The sequence below is a fragment of the Myotis lucifugus genome, unplaced genomic scaffold, assembly GCF_000147115.1.
Source record: "Myotis lucifugus unplaced genomic scaffold, Myoluc2.0 scaffold_1, whole genome shotgun sequence".
Lineage (NCBI taxonomy): Eukaryota > Metazoa > Chordata > Mammalia > Chiroptera > Vespertilionidae > Myotis > Myotis lucifugus.
In genome coordinates, this window is record NW_005871049.1 from 37,358,422 (window position 1) to 37,374,760 (window position 16,339).

Here is a 16,339-nt window from a genome sequence, read left to right on the forward strand (position 1 = left end):
AAGGTAAACCTACAAAAGCCCTTTAAGCCTCTTACATAGAGGAAATACAATACATGAGCTATAAAGCCTTGTCCATAAATCTGCTTCAGGAATCTATCCAGTACCTACTAATGCCTTACTCTGTTTTGACTTGCCTCTATCCCAGCCAACTCCAGGATTCCTGGCTGCACTGAAACACCGCTCCCTCTGGCCTGCTGTCTTGGTTCTGACTCCTCAGGCAGCCTGCTCTCCTGGACTGCCAGGCCCTTCCTGAAACACTCAGTCACACTGCCTTCCCTCCCTAACTGCCAGGCCCTAGTGAATTCAAAATTTTGATAGTCACCCTCCTCTACATTAGCAAATCTTATCTTCCCATGATTCACCTTGCTTTTCCCACGTACCCTGATCCCAGCAGGCCTACGGAGGCCTTCTCTGTGCTAACCCATGATCTGACTCAACCCTTCAGTCCCTGCCTCTCCTCCATCTCCCTGTGGTTTCCTCTCCCAGCCACTCACTCGGACAGGACACTACTCTGTTCCCACAAAGATACTGACCATGAGACTGTAAGTTCACAATGGTACATTCATAAATATGGGGCATTTTCCTCTCAGTGTGCACTGTTTATCTGATTTACTAGTAGCCCCAAACCTAAAAAGGTTATTCAACTTCACATAGAAAGTACAATCATCCCTAGACATTTTTGCTCAGTGGATAAGAGTGTTGGACTATGGACTAAAGGAGCGGTCCTCAACCTGTGGGTCGCGACCCCTGAAAATACATCCTGCATATCAGATATTTACATTATGATTCATAACAGTAGCAAAATTACAGTTATGGAGTAGCAACAAAAGTAATTTTATGGTTGGGGGTCACCACAACATGAGGAACTGTATTAAAGGGTTGCGGCATTAGGAAGGTTGAGAACCACTAAAGGGTTATGGGTTTGATTCCAGTCAAGGGCATGTACCTCGATTGCATGCTCATCCCTAGCCTGGTCAGGGTGTGTGCGGGAGGCAATCAATTGATGTATCTCTTTCAAATGATGTTTCTCTCTGTGTTCCCTTCCCCCCCACCCCCCGACTTCCACTCTCTCTAAAAATCAATGAAGAAATATCTTCAGGTGAGGATTAACAAAAAAAAGAAAGAAAGTATAATCAGAAAGGACTGATTCTTAGAAGTTTTATATAGCCTAAAAGTTAGTGGTGGCAAATGGTAGCATGGTTAAATCTTTCTACAGATTTAGCAGAAGTCTACTGAGCGTGGCAGAAGAACAGAAGGTCAAGTGCACAGACCTCCTCTAAACTATCCTCCAGGGAATCCCCTGGGATCCCCTGATGTGATAGGGCATCTACAGAAGACATAGAAATGATAAGCAGGTGAGGTTCTAGGACATTAGTCTTGCATTAACTAGAGTAACTTTTTTTATGAATTATATGTATGGGGTTCAAACAAGATTTTGTTCAACAGCAAAAAAGTTTTTCTAAAAAAAACAGTTTAAAATCTTTTTGTTTTAAGCCAATCAAGGAAAACACTCCCTAGAGAGCTAATCTAACATGAACTTTTGGGTTCTGGATGTCTCAAAATATTTACATGAGCTAATATTGTCATCTAAGATTTATGACAGTAATAAGGATCCACTCCCTAAACATATCAAGAATATATATCTCCTGTCCACAGGATAGAAAATGGAGGAATAGGGGGTGGCGGGGGAGAGAATAGAGTTTACTTGATCATTTACCTACTTTCTTTCCTTCCCTAGATTTAGATCTTTAGATATGTAATCTGAAACCCCAAAGAGAACAGATCTGGTCTTCTTTCCCAACTATTCATTACATCTTGAATACAGTTGCCCACTGAGAACAATTCTTTCAAGCATGATCTGAAGAACCACAATGTGCAGGCCTATGCCAGAAACATGGAGCCCCTGCCATCACGGAGCAGGTATATAAACAAGTAATTACAATTACAGGCCATCCATCAGCTATGTTAAGAGCCTGTCCATGACATCCTAAGGTCACAGGAAGGAAATAACCTGCTGAAGAGTCATCTACCAACTAACCAAAAGTCAAATGCTTGTCAATATTAATTAGAATAAAGAGAGAAGTTTAAAAAGTATATGTATTCGTTTACACATATTTGCTGTGTTCGTATTATGTTTAAAGCAGTAAGCAAAGGCTGTTGGAAACCCAGAGGCACATTAGAAATCGCCCCAGCTCTCAAGAAGCTTAAAGTCTAGTGTGAAGATATCTAAGACACTTACAAATTACTATGCTTTATGTGATAAGTGTTATTATCTAAATATTTCCCTGAATCCTGACTTTTCCATGTTTCTTCCTGGTATCATAACATAAAAGATAAATTGCCTTTCCATAAAGTTCAAATGTGGCATTATGATGGCCAATTCAAATTATATCTACTCTCTTTCCTCCTTCTCCTCTCTCTCTCCTCCATCATTATACACTAGTCATTATCTGCATTCATTTATTTATTAAATCAGAATTTACTGAGCACTGCTTATGTTAAAAACATGGTGTAGAAGCCACAATGAACACAAATGACATAAACAAAAGGTAATTTTGCATTAATAATAATAATAACCATGATAATAAGCACTTTCACATTCTTTAATTCATTCACTCTTCACCCAACCTTTGGAGAAAGACAGATTATCTTACTTTATAGATGAGGAAACTGACATCAGAAGTTACGTGATTTTGAGGAGAACCAAGATGGCGGCATAGATAAACACCTATACTTGCTGCCTCTCACAACCACATCAAAATTACAACTAAAAGGCAGAACAACTACCACCCAGAACCTCGGGAAAGCTGGCTGAGTGGAAGTTCCACAACTAGAGAGGTGAAGAAAGCACATTGAGACTGGTAAGAGGTGCAGAGGCATGGAAAGTGCTGGCACCTGGATGTGCTGCTCTTTTAATCAGGAGGGAGATACAAGCTCCCGCTTGCTCTGAACTCCAGTTCCGGATGAGATTCTGGGGGACCCAGACACATACGGGGAGAAACTGGACTGTCTGGCATCGGAACAGGAACTCGAGGGCGGCTTTCTCTCAGAGGTGTTCGCAGCGATCATTGTTCCTGCATGGGGCACAGGACATGGAGACCCGGGGACCTCTCCTGTGCAGGGCTGACTGGTAGCCACTGCTGTTTGCTCCACCTTGGTGATTCCCAGAGACCCCACCCAATTTACAACCCCACCCAAGCTGTGCGCATCGGCTTTTGCATATGAATGGCCTGTCCTTTCTCTGCCTAAAACCTGTCAAACTGCAGCTGGGTCAGAGAGCCCCAGAGCTTCCAAAAGAAGGCCCAAGGCCTGACAGCAGCAGCCTGCCTTGTTTCACAGCTGGGCCTCCTCTGGGCACTTCCAAATCCCATACAAAGAGGAGGAATCTGCAGATGTCTTTGTAGCTCCTGCTGGGCGGCCCCAGACAGTGGCTGACCTTGCACCTCCTTGGAGATCCAAGAGTCAGTGTACCCAGTGGTCAGAGTGAGACCATACCAGATTACAACTCTTCACATCCATAAGAGTCACACTCAAGGGGCAGACTCAGTGAGCACCAAAGCCCCAATGAAGCAAGTCCTGCCCTATAAGGGTGTCTCCTGCGCAACAGATCTTCCAGTGTAGACACAGCTGGTCATCACAGCCAATTGGCCTGGAGGTCAATTCCTCCCAGTGATACCAACAGCAATCAAGGGTTAACTTCAACAAGACTGTGCAAACAGCCCACAAAGGGGTACACCAAGAGCATGCACCTCAAGTGACTGGGGAGGCTGAGCCACTGGGCCCTATAGGACACCAGCCACACAAGGCCACTCTATCAACTCAAGGAGACTTAGCAGCTATCCAGTACATAGAAACAAACACAGGGAAGCAGCCAAAATGAGGAGACAAAGAAACAAGTCACAAATGAAAGAAATGGATGAAAGCAAAATACTGGATATAGAGTTCAAAACGATGGTTATAAGGTTACTCAAGAATCTTCTAGAAACCTCTGAGAAATTTAGTGAGACCCTCAAGGATATGAAAAAGGACCAATCCTGAAATAAAGAATAATATACAGAGATCCAAAAGCAGACTAGAGAATCCCAAGAATTAAGTCAAAGATTTGAAATACGAAGAAGCAAAAAACACCCAACCGGAAAAGCAAAAAGAAAAAGGAATCCAAAAATATGAAGATAGTGTAAGGAGCCTCTGGGACAACTTCAAGCCTACCAACATTCGAATTATGGGGGTGCCAGAAGAAGAGAGAGAGCAAGATATTGAAAACCTAGTTGAAGAAATAATGACAGAAAATTTCCCCCACCTGGTGAAAGAAATAGACTTACAAGTCCAGGAAGCGCAGAGAACCCCAAACAAGAGGAATCCAAAGAGGACCACACCAAGACACATCATAATTAAAATGCCAAGGGCAAAAGACAAAGAGAGAATCTTAAAAGCAGCATCAGAAAAACAGTTAGTTACCTACAAGGAAGTACCCATACAACTGTCAGCTGATCTCTCAACAGAAACTATGCAGGCCAGAAGGGAGTGGCAAGAAATATTCAAAGTGATGAATAGCAAGAACCTACAACCAAGATTACTCTACCCAGCAAAGCTATCATTTAGAATTAAAGGTCAGATAAAGAGCTTCACAGACAAGAAAAAGCTAAAGGAGTTCATCACCACCAAACCAGTATTATATGAAATGCTGAAGGGTATTCTTTACGAAGAGGAAGAAGAAGAAAAAGGTAAAGATAAAAATTATGAACAACAAAGTGACAACAAATACATATCTATCAACAAGTGAACCTAAAAAGCAAATGAATAAAAAACCTGATGAACAGAACAGACTGGTGAATGTAATAGAATCAGGGGCATGGAAAGGGAGCAGACTGACAATTCTTAGGGGGAAGGGGTTGTGGAGGATGCGGGAAGAGATTGGACAAAGAGCTCACACCTATGGACGAGGTCAGTGGGGCGGGGCAGGGAGGGAGGCCTAGAGTGGGGTGGGGACCGGGTGGAGGGGAGCAATGGGGGGAAAAAAGAGGAACATCTGTAAAAACCTGAACAATAAAGATTTTTAAAAAAAGAAGTTATGTGATTTTTCCAGACCATCAGACATATATCCAGAGAACAGAAAATTGAAGCAGTTATTCCACATTCCATTATTTAATGAATTCAGGAAGATGGAAAGAATACAGATGGCCCAGACATCCCAATACTAGTATCTATTTAACAATCCCTCTGAATGGTTAATAGGTACCTCAAATTCAAGTTTGCCAAACCCAAACTTTTTCTTTTTCTCAAAAAAAAAGCCCATTCTTCTTCCAGCCTCCATTAAATGGTAGCACTAAACGCTCAATTGCTCAACCTGAAAATCCAAGAGGCATCTTTGATTCATCCCTCATCACCTACTAGAAAGAAAGGAGACGGATAATATCAAGCGTTGGCGAGGATGCTACAAACTGAAACCCTCATAAACTGCTAGTGGGAATGTAAAATGGTAAACAGTTTGGTAGTTTCTTTAAAAGTTCAACTTATACTTACCATAGAAGCCATAAATTTCCATCCCTAAGTCTACCTGTGAGAAAATACATGTCCACACAAAGACTTGCACAAGAACTTTCATCAAAGAATTATCCTTAATAGACAAAAACTGGAAACAATCCCAAAACCCACCACATGGTGAATGGATAAACAATATGTGGTCCATCAATAGCTACTATGCAATAAAAAAGCACAAATTACTAAAAGGGGGGGTGATAAGTAGAATAACTAATATTTATTTAGTACTTACTATGTGCCAGACATTGTTCTAAACACTTCTCATTTTATTTCATTTAATCCTGATAATAATAATATCTTTCTCATAGGATATTATCAACCCATTTTTTAGGCTAGGAAACTGAGGCATACAGAGTTTAACTAACTTGCCCAAGATCATACAGTTCATAAATGGCAGAGCTGGAACAGAACCCAGGCAGTCTGCCTCCAGTCTGTGCACCTAACTGCTGCAATCGAGCTGCTTCTCATGTGAAATGATATTTCAGGAAGATTTATCAGGTTGTAAACTATTTGCTGAACTAAAGGAAGGAGCAGAGAAACTACTGGAATCACATCCTAGGGGGCCAGCTGGGCCTGGAGGGTTGAGAGCCATTTGCTGCAGGCAGCAGAGGGCAGCAAAGGGCTGTGGAGCAATTGCTGGGCAGACTTCCAGCCAGCTGGCTTCCAGTGGAGAAGGGGAACGGGAAGGAACAAGGTAAGTCAGAGATGAGAAGCCTTACCCCTGAAGAGAAGGGCTGGGAACAACACTGTCCGTAGGGGCCAGAAGACTTAGATCCTGGAAGTGGGGAGGAGCCTGGAGAGAAGTCAGAGGTGCTCCATTCCTGGGTGGCCACCCAAGATCCTCTTAGAATCTGATAATGCCCAACTTCTTTCACATTTCACTTCCAAAACAAAATATTAATATCATGACCTATTTTTTTATTTGGAAATGGACTTCAGGTCTTTTAAGAGTACAAAATTTGGCTTTACCTTGGCCTAGACCTCCTCTTTTAAATTCAAAATATTCATTTAGGACTGGTATCTAATTCTCATAGAACAGTGATGGCGAACCTATGACACGCGTGTCAGAGGTGACACGCGAACTCATTTTTTTGGTTGATTTTTCTTTGTTAAATGGCATTTAAATATATAAAATAAATATCAAAAATATAAGTCTTTGTTTTACTATGGTTGCAAATATCAAAAAATTTCTATATGTGACACGGCACCAGAGTTAAGTTAGGGTTTTTCAAAATGCTGACACGCCGAGCTCAAAAGGTTCGCCATCACTGTCATAGAAGATGTTTTAAAATTAAGAAACACATGCAAATGTCATTCCCAAGCTTCTGACAGGTCTGAAACATCTTGAATACAGATACCATTAATCCACAAACATCAAAATTGTTTTATTACCTGAAATCTTCCTAAATTGTTGTTTGGGGGGAAAAATAGGTTAACAGATAAAACTGTCAGAATAAGGAAAAAAAGAAACCCCTCTCAAAGAAAATGTCTTATGCATGCTTTTAAAAGAAAGTCTCAAAAATTAAAAACAAAAAAACTGCTCTGGACTGCCCAATCTGATGCTTAACTCAGGCTTCCTTAAATAAGCAGAACAAGTAGACATTGTAGGTTTGTGATTTACTCTTAGAAAATGGGATGTCTTATTTCCCAGGAGAAAAGCTTTAAGAGCATCAATAGATTCCTCTGGATATCAAATATTTCTCCATTATTGTGAGTAAATTATATTTAGATAAAAATCAGGTGAATTAAATTTCCCTTTAAAATACCCATGAGATTTTAAAAATACAAATGTGTCACACATCCAAAAATAATATTTTATCCTAAAACCTCCATAGGAATGTCTCCCCGTTAAAATAATTAGCCAGAAAACAAAACTAAACTGAGTTTTAGATGTATTAAGTTCAAAATAACGTATTAAAATTAGATTGTCATTTGCTAATACTAAAATGAAATTTATAATCTTTGATATCCTTTTTAAATCTCTGGAAATATGCCTTTACATTTTTGTTTTTAATCTAGAAAAAAAATGTATCTGAATTAGTGATAAGTTGGATAGGTGCCCAAGTTTTATTTAAATGCTACATACACAATGAAGAATATAAATAAACTTAAGTGTTTCCAAATTCTTGAGAAATTCACCCCTTTGTTCAAGGCCACAAGTTCATGGCTCAATTATTCTCATCTGTGTTATTTTTGTCTTCCTAACTAAACTATAAACTTAAGAGAAGAAATTATTAACTCTTTTAATCATTAGTTTCACACTGAGCACATCTATTTGTTCAGTAGCTATGTACTGAATAACTGTTATATAATGTTCAAAGGTAACTGCTCCAGGAATAAGATAATGAAGCATAAATAGTCTTTGCCCTCAAAGATGTTAGTGCCTAGTGGAGGTGGGGGAATAAAATGTATACATGTGACAAGACTAAGGGAGTCACAAATACCCCTTAGTGCAGTGGTTCTCAACCTTCTAGCCCTTTAAATACAGTTCCTCATGTTGTGACCCAACCATAAAATTATTTTCGTTGCTACTTCATAACTGTAATGTTGCTACTGTTATGAATCATAATGTAAATATCTGATATGCAGGATGGTCTTAGGCGACCCCTGTGAAAGGGTCGTTCGACCGCCAAAGGGGTCGCGACCCACAGGTTGAGAACCGCTGCCTTAGAGCATAGATATCAGCTAGAACCCATGTCAACAAGAAGTCTGGATCCATTCTATGTGAGAAAAGATTTTAATTTTCTTAGAAAAGAGGAAGAGGAGGGTGGCAGGTGAGTGCAGTCTGAGAGGTGCAAGGCCTTGTTTGTCCTGCATGTTGGGAAGGGCCTCGGAGAAAGCATGAATGGAAGGGTGGCCAAAAGGTGCGTGGGATCAGGAGTATCTGAGGAAGGAATTTCACCTCCTTTTGTACCATACGCAGACAGTCCCTCCTCCATCACTCCTGCCCCAATCTTCAGTAAAATCTAGAACATTCTCACTCATGTTATGATAAATATAATGGTAAAGGAATCAATTCAGTGTGAAAAAGAGATAGTATCTGCAGCACAGGAACCTAGAGGCAAAGGTAACCAAGAAAACATAGGCAACACACACACACACACACACACACACACAGAGATACACATACAATTTAGATAAATCTTAAGGATAGCTTAGCTTTGGACTTCCACAGTTTGGAACTGAGGTTTCAGCCAAGAACAGGAGGTCAGCTGTGCTAGGTTCAGACCACCAAAGGAGTGCCAGATGAGTACACATGGCCTCACTAACACTGGCCATGTGTTTTACTAGTTCTCACATGATGCTTCCTGGTCAACCCCTTCCTGGCGGTGATCTGGGATTGCCTTCAGACTGGATCTTGTGTGCAACCCCGACTGGGTCTGCCCCAGCCTGCTGTGCCAACCTGGTGTCTGCCCCTAGCCCTCCCCAGCACTACTTCTGATGTAATCTGTGTTGTGACATCTTGCCCCAGCATTGCCCCAGCATGCAACCTCAACCTGCCTCCGCGTTCCGTTCACTATTTCTTTCTAGACTGACAGTTTACAGGACTATGACTGGCTACATGGCCACTGTGGAAGACCTGGTGCACAGTAATTGGGGGAGACTAGTCTTTGGAAGGGAAAACTGTAGACAACTTTCACCTTTAGGCGACAGAGTTGGAGGCTGAGGCAGAACCAAGAGACTGCAAAGAAAAAGGAGGTTCCCGTGTAGCCCATGTGGAAAGGACTTTGCTCGCTGAGGACACCACAGCATGGTCCTACTTCTAAATTGCCTGTGGGTTTGCTTCAACTGTACTTTCCAATTTTTAGATATAGAAAAAGAAGTTGGTCTCTAAGAAATTTCAAGAAGAAAATCCGATTTTAAAAAAACTGTAAGAAGTCATCCCACGGTAATGAAATAATAATGAGGAAAGATAAAGTTAGTTCAGAGGCAGAGAGATGGATTCATGGTTGCCAAAGTAACTTCCTCCAGATTGAGAAAGAGACTACCAGGAAAAGTGGTAACTGTATTGCAACCATGCTGCATGCCTCCATTTTCTTTCTCTTTCTCTGCCTTTTCAAGTGGAAAAAAGAATAAGAGAAGAAAAGAAAGAAGAAATAAAAGCAAGTGTGACCATGCAAGAAAGATGCAGGGCTTAGAGTTAGAGTTAATAAGCTTCTGAGGAAAGAAGATTAATTCTGAAGGGAACAGAGGAAGTGTTAAGCATAATACAAAGAAAGCACTTAAAATCATTGTGTGAATGGAAAAAGAACCTCCAGGGACTTTGCTTTTAAGCACTTTTAATATAAATTCAAGGGCAGCCAGAGAAGGTAAGTGAATTATACAAAGTTGCACAGCAAATCAGTAGCACAGCCAAAGCCCAAAACTGGCCAGGCCACACTCAGCAGTCATTCCACAGTCCATAGTGGCTTAGTGGCTTCTCACCTTGGTTTTGCTGAGCTTAACAAGACTGGCTATAGGGGCAAAGTTCTAAGTGGCTTATGGGGTCTGCTACATAGGCCAGTGATGGCGAACCTATGACACGCGTGTCAGAGGTGACATGAGAACTCATCTTTTTGGTTGATTTTTCTTTGTTAAATGGCATTTAAATATATAAAATAAATATCAAAAATGTAAGTCTTTGTTTTACTATGGTTGCAAATATCAAAAAATTTCTATATGTGACATGGCACCAGAGTTAAGTTAGGGTTTTTCAAAATGCTGACACGCCGAGCTCAAAAGGTTCGCCATCACTGACATAGGCCATGAACCCTGTGATTATTAACTTCTGAAATGCCAAATACAGAAGACTAGTAAAAATGTACCTCGAAGTAGGGAAAAAAGGGGCAAGCTTTTATCATGTAACACTTGATAATAGTTGGGTTTAATAACAAAGCTGTTAGTTTATACAAGGAGCTTGCATATCTGTAAATGTTATCACTTCTAGTGAGGAATGCCATCATTGGTGACGATACTTTAATAGAGAGCTTTATTTTGCTAGAACAAAGAAACATAAGTGTCACATCATATTGCTGAACCAGGTTCTACCACTCTCCTGGTTCTTGCAACCTAAATGTTTACGTATCATGTGCTTGGAGGAAAACGCTCATGGGCGAGGCCCTGGAGAAGCAAATCCACAGCCTCCAAGGCACTGTCATGGGGTGGGCTTCCTGGCGATGCAAGCAGGCAGGAATCCCCACCAGTGATGGGTGAAAACTGGATGTCTATGCCTGTAGCCCTATCTGTCACAGCCTTCTAAATGTGGTTCTTGTGGAAAGCTAGTTAGAGATCACTGGCTTGAAACGGGCAATTTCCATTTATTTTCCATTAAAGCCAAATCCAGATTCAAGGGTAAGAAAGGAAGCCACCTTTGATTACAAGTGACAAAATCCAACTTGAACTGGGAGGGAGGGAGGGTGGGAGGGAGGGTAGAGAGGGAGTGAAGAGAGAGATGAAAGACCAGAGATGGAGAGAGAAACAGAGACACACACGGAAAACTTGGTTTTTGTTTCAAGGATTTCAGGGAAATAGGAATGAAACTGAAGCTGCAGGGAGGGCAGGAAGGTACTTAGGTCTCAAAGCAAACAGTGAGAACCTGAATGCAACCAGGACTCTACCACCTCTGCCTTCTTGAGGGTGGACCTTCCTTCTCTCCTGGTGAAAAAAGACCTTCTCCAGAGAAGCAACTCCAGAGCAGCTACAGGTCCTGTCAGCTCCAGTCACAGCTCCTGTCTCCAAAGAGGCCCCAAGCCCTGGGAGGGACACTCGACCCAGAAGGGTCAGATCCCAATTCAGGTAATGGTAATGCCGCAATGCCGGAGGCAGTCACAATAGAAAGTCGGGCTCTTGCAGGAGCCATGGGAATGGGGCTGAAGCAGCTCCCAGACAATCCCGGGTGAGCACACAGCACCCACCCATCTCTAGCACACAAGTGCCAGGTCTGTATGTGAGCATGTGCCTGCACAAACTGCCCATACACATAACCTCTCATACTTCAGCTTCCACTCTTGTCTCCAATGTGGCTTATTACATGTGATATTAAGTTGGCTGAGAAGGGGAAGAAAAGCGGGAAATAGGAGGAGAAGGAGAAGAAAGAGGAAGATGAAGAGGAGGGAGAGAAAAGGGGGAGGGGAGGAACAAAAAGGAAGTTTTGAAACTGCAGAGACATCTTCATTCCATTCACCTCTCCCCCCCGCCAAAAAAAAAAAAAAAAACAGTTATGAAAAACAGTTAATTTTTCCCATGTTGGCTTTGTAAATCAGTTCTAAATCAAAAAACTATTTTGTGCATTTAATTTCCTATGCTGCAGTTCTTGACAAAAACTGGTTGGGCTTACATCCCAAAGCCTTCAAAGAATTAAACATAAAAGTGAAAAAATTTAGACAACACACAGCAGTAAGCTGTCCCCTAAACGTCCCCATTGGACACATCATACTGCAAAAGAAACATTCTGCGCATCTGCCAGGAGCCGGGTATCATGCTAGGCGCTCTCTCCATTATCTCATCTGTTCCCAGAAACAGCCATTTGAGGCAGGTGCCACTGTTTCCGTTTTACAAATGAAAAAACCCAAGCAAATCTGTTCAAGGTCACGCAGCTGGTAAGCATATGAAGTGAAGTTCAGAGTCACGGTCCGGACATGAAACGCCTGTGCTTTCCACCAAAGCAACTTGTCCCTCACTAGAGAATACAAATCTGAACGCTACCTATTTATATTGAGGTGGCAAACATCTACCTATGGTCTTGAAAGGTCCTGTAGAGAGAGATAATAACCAGGCATTCATTTCCCAGCATCATACACTGCAGCACAAATGAGTTTCCATATCTTGTTATTAAGTCAAGAGAGGAAAGCAGTACCCTCGGGAGAAAAATATGAGTGATACTAAAGGAATGCAGCAAACTCAATAAATCCAGAGACTAATATGCTATGTGATCTCTGCAGTAGTTATGCTGGCACTGATAACCTTACAAAAGTTCTTGGTGGAACTTGTTAAATCATAAAATCATCTCTTGATTCTAGAACATAAAACAATGTCTTTTTTTTATGTAAACACAACCTTGGGGAAACTACAGATAACTGCGGATCTTTTTAAGATATTTTCTTCTGTCACACTGGGAACCATTTCCTTCACTCACCAATATTTTTACATATTTGTAGAAAGACTTCCATAAATATTAAACACATATGGTAATAGAGCAGCTAAGAGCTCAGATCTCCTCTAATAACTACGTATTTGGAAAGTCAGCCACTGGGCTCACACAAGCAGTCGTAAACAAATTTCTAAAAATGGACAGTTTGTGCTGGAAGGTACGATAAAAACAGAATATCCATTTAAGATTCATTAATATTAATACCTATTGACCTGCACCATACTAAAAGCATTTTATTGAGCTGACAACTTCCAAACATAATATGACACAGTATAAGCTCAATATTTTTTCATTCACTTAACAAATAATTATTATATAACATAAATATACATAGGCATGAGGGATACAAATAAGTAAATAAACCCTCACTAAACTTGAAATGCAGTTATAGAGAAAATATATACATATATTAAAGTTAAATCACTACTATAAGTCTAAACGATAATAAGATAACAATACAAATGTCTTCAAACAATATGCTTGCATGCCAAATGAGTAGTAAAGAAAAGACATGCTACAAATTTATAAGAGAGGAGGGTCAAAATGGGTTGGAGAGTAAGAGAAGACATCACAGAGTGAGGAGGGCTAACTAAGTAAAAGGAAGCGAGCAAAGAGAAGAAAAGGAGGTTTTATAAGTAAAGGCATGTTCTAGAGAGAGTCGATCTAGCAAGCAAAACAAAATGTGTATGTAGAGATGCAGGACATAATTTCTCCACCTATTAATATTCAATAAGCACAAAACCACAATGGTTTGTTTTCCTTGCAGTGTTCAAACGAGCATATTTACTTATTTCCAACTTAAGGACTCAGCCCATCACTTATCCAGCTCCTCATCTTCCACCAAAGCAACAAACTTGTCAAAGCTAGTCTTTAAAACTCCCTTAGAAAAACAAAATGTGATAAATAAGTACAGTGTAAAGAGTCCTCAAGTTTAGATTGCAGCACTCCACTGGACCCTTTAGAGATTACTAAAATTGTGTATCTGACATCATGCAAACATTTTGAAACACAGCAACGCAGACAACAGTAAAAGTCAGGGAATCCAGGTAAGAAAGAAGGTTCAGGCTATGAATTAAATGCAATGCAAGTAATTTGTTCAGGTTGAGTCAAGGTAAGGAGTTAACAGTAGTTATAAGGCTAAAAACTACCCAAAATACTACTGCTGATAGAAATACAGACATGTCAGAGTAGGAAAGGCCTTTGGAAGTGAGCCAGATCTACACACATCCATACTCTGCTTTCTTTGGAGGTGGGCACCAGGCAACAACTCAGGGTCTAGGTCAGGGGTGGGCAACCCCCGGCACACGTGCCAAACATGGCATGCCAGTAACTTTTGTTGGCACGCAAAACCCTCTCTTATAATCTTCCATTTACAATTTTTTTAATATCGACTTTTTATTTTTCAGATAAATTCAGTGTCGGTGCATCTTAGATAAATAAATAATTTTACATAACAAGTTATCTTAAAGACCATAGACATGGATTGACGAGAGAGGGGAAGAGCAATTTCTATGCCTCTGCCTTAACTCTCCCTGACTTCCTAGATCCGACCAGTGTTTTGGTTTCATCCACATACACTTGTGAATCTTTGTTCTCAGTGATGAATTTTGTTAAGTCTCGTAATAGGAGTAGCCTGATGGATGAAAGTAGTAGCTCGTGCATATCTCTGAAGGTCACGAAATATAAACCTGATGTAAAATCTCTGTCATCAGTGATGCAGCAGCAAAAGTCCCACTGATAATATCAAACAGTCATAAAGTTTTCTGTCGGACTATCAGAGTACATGTATACATTAAAAAATAATTGTATTTTTCATCATCATATACTGTGTTTTTGTCGCTGGAATGATTTTTATTATTTCTTCAAGGTTCTTCACATACGTACACCTTAAGAGATATCAAGTAGGCGTAACATGTTCTCAAAAAATTAGGGTTGGCACACAGAAGAATTTTGAGTCAGAGATTTTGCTGGTCTTGGCACACACTCACAAAAAGGTTGCCCACCCCTGGTCTAGGTCTTGGTCAATTGAATATGCAAATGCAGAGTGATTATGAGTTTGCAACCATCTTATGCTATCAAGAGACAGGAAGAACCCTGACCCCCTCCTCCTCCACAAAAAGGCAAACTAAAAGAAAGACTTTGGAACTTGCTCTTCCAGAGCCAACATATCCATAAAGTTAAGCCTAGGCTTCAGCTCTTTAATGAATCTCCTTATTCAGAAAAAAAAAATTGTGGGTTTTAAATGAACCCAAATGAAACCTCTTGGTTTGTATCTTATCCCTGGATATTCATATTTAAATTTATGTAGCTTATTCCTTAAATTGGATGTGTGTTTCCCAAAAGCTACTGTAGCAAACATACATCATCTTATTCATCCAACTCCTAATTTTCACCAGAAAATAATTATTCCCTTTTATTCCACTTTATTAACCCACAGAATTTCACAGTATAAGCATAAGAAAATAAAATGTTTTTAACTTCTTAAACCAAAAGTTATCTGCAAGGGGCTCCTCGAACCTCTTACATTCAGAGGCAGTTGGGTGCAGTTTCTACTCTTGGAGGGATGTGGCTCCCCAGCAACCAAAGCCAGACTCTGCCTGAGCTCGCCTGTTATCAGGCCCAGTGCAGTCCTGTGTGGTAGCAGGAGTTCTGAACGGCGCTTCATGCCAGTGCACACATCTCAGTGTGCGAGGAATGCTAAGTGGTTAGCGAGGAACTCCAGAGACCAGCAGGAGTAGCTGCAGAGAGCTTACTGCGAGATGACATAGCTCTTTATGAATTAGTTCTTAAGAAGAGATAAGGAAATGGAGGTTTTCAGCAATGTAGTGTTTTCTCGGGGGCTCAGTTTGACAGCTGGCTACTCCATTCTGCAAACTCTAACATGGTTTTCTTTTTATCTGCTAACTACAGCACATTCAAGATTTTTTACTTGAGGTTTCATTTTCTCCAGCTGGAAAGCTATGAATTCCCTCATAGTATTTCATTCTCATGAGTCTTGCCTTTTGGGTAAAAATCTGTTAAAATATCAAATTTTTTTCAGTTGGCCAAAGAATCATTTTTGCTCTTATGTGAACAGTGCTTTTTAGTTTTTCATACTGTATTTGACCCAAGCAAACTATAAATTACTTAACTATGAACTACAAATTTTAAAAAAATCAAAGGTAAAACATGGAAAAGTTACAGAGGAAAATTCATCTTACCATGGCAACATCTTCAAAAGAGTTTATTTTATATCCAACCTCTAGGAAGACATTCAATGTCTCTAAATTTTATTCTTCTTCTTCTTAATGTAATGATACATACATTCATCAAAACATACCATAACTCTGCATTTCTTCCAGTTTCAACTATTTCCGGTCTTGGCTGTATTATAATGTAAATTTAATATACTTATTCAACAAGCTGGTGGATCAGAAATATACCATGCTGAGAAACACTGCAGGTATGCTCACATGAAATGATACAAAAGTCCTAAAAAATATAGGAACTATGTCCTCCTTTGTGAAGGGCAATAACCTTATTCAACCTTTTATAAGCAATCCAGTTTATAGAAGAGGTCCCAGCTGACCCATACAATATGACAATTCCTGCTCAAGATAAAATCAAGCATTTGGCATAACCTCACACACACACACACATACACACACACACACACACACACACACACAC

At 40.4% G+C, this 16,339-nt stretch overlaps 1 protein-coding gene across 1 annotated transcript in view; it reads right to left on the bottom strand.

Moving 5' to 3' along the window:
- The window catches only part of MSRA (methionine sulfoxide reductase A), a 379,272-nt gene that overhangs the window by 349,413 nt on the left and 13,520 nt on the right, over nucleotides 1-16,339 (bottom strand). The window lies entirely within an intron of this gene.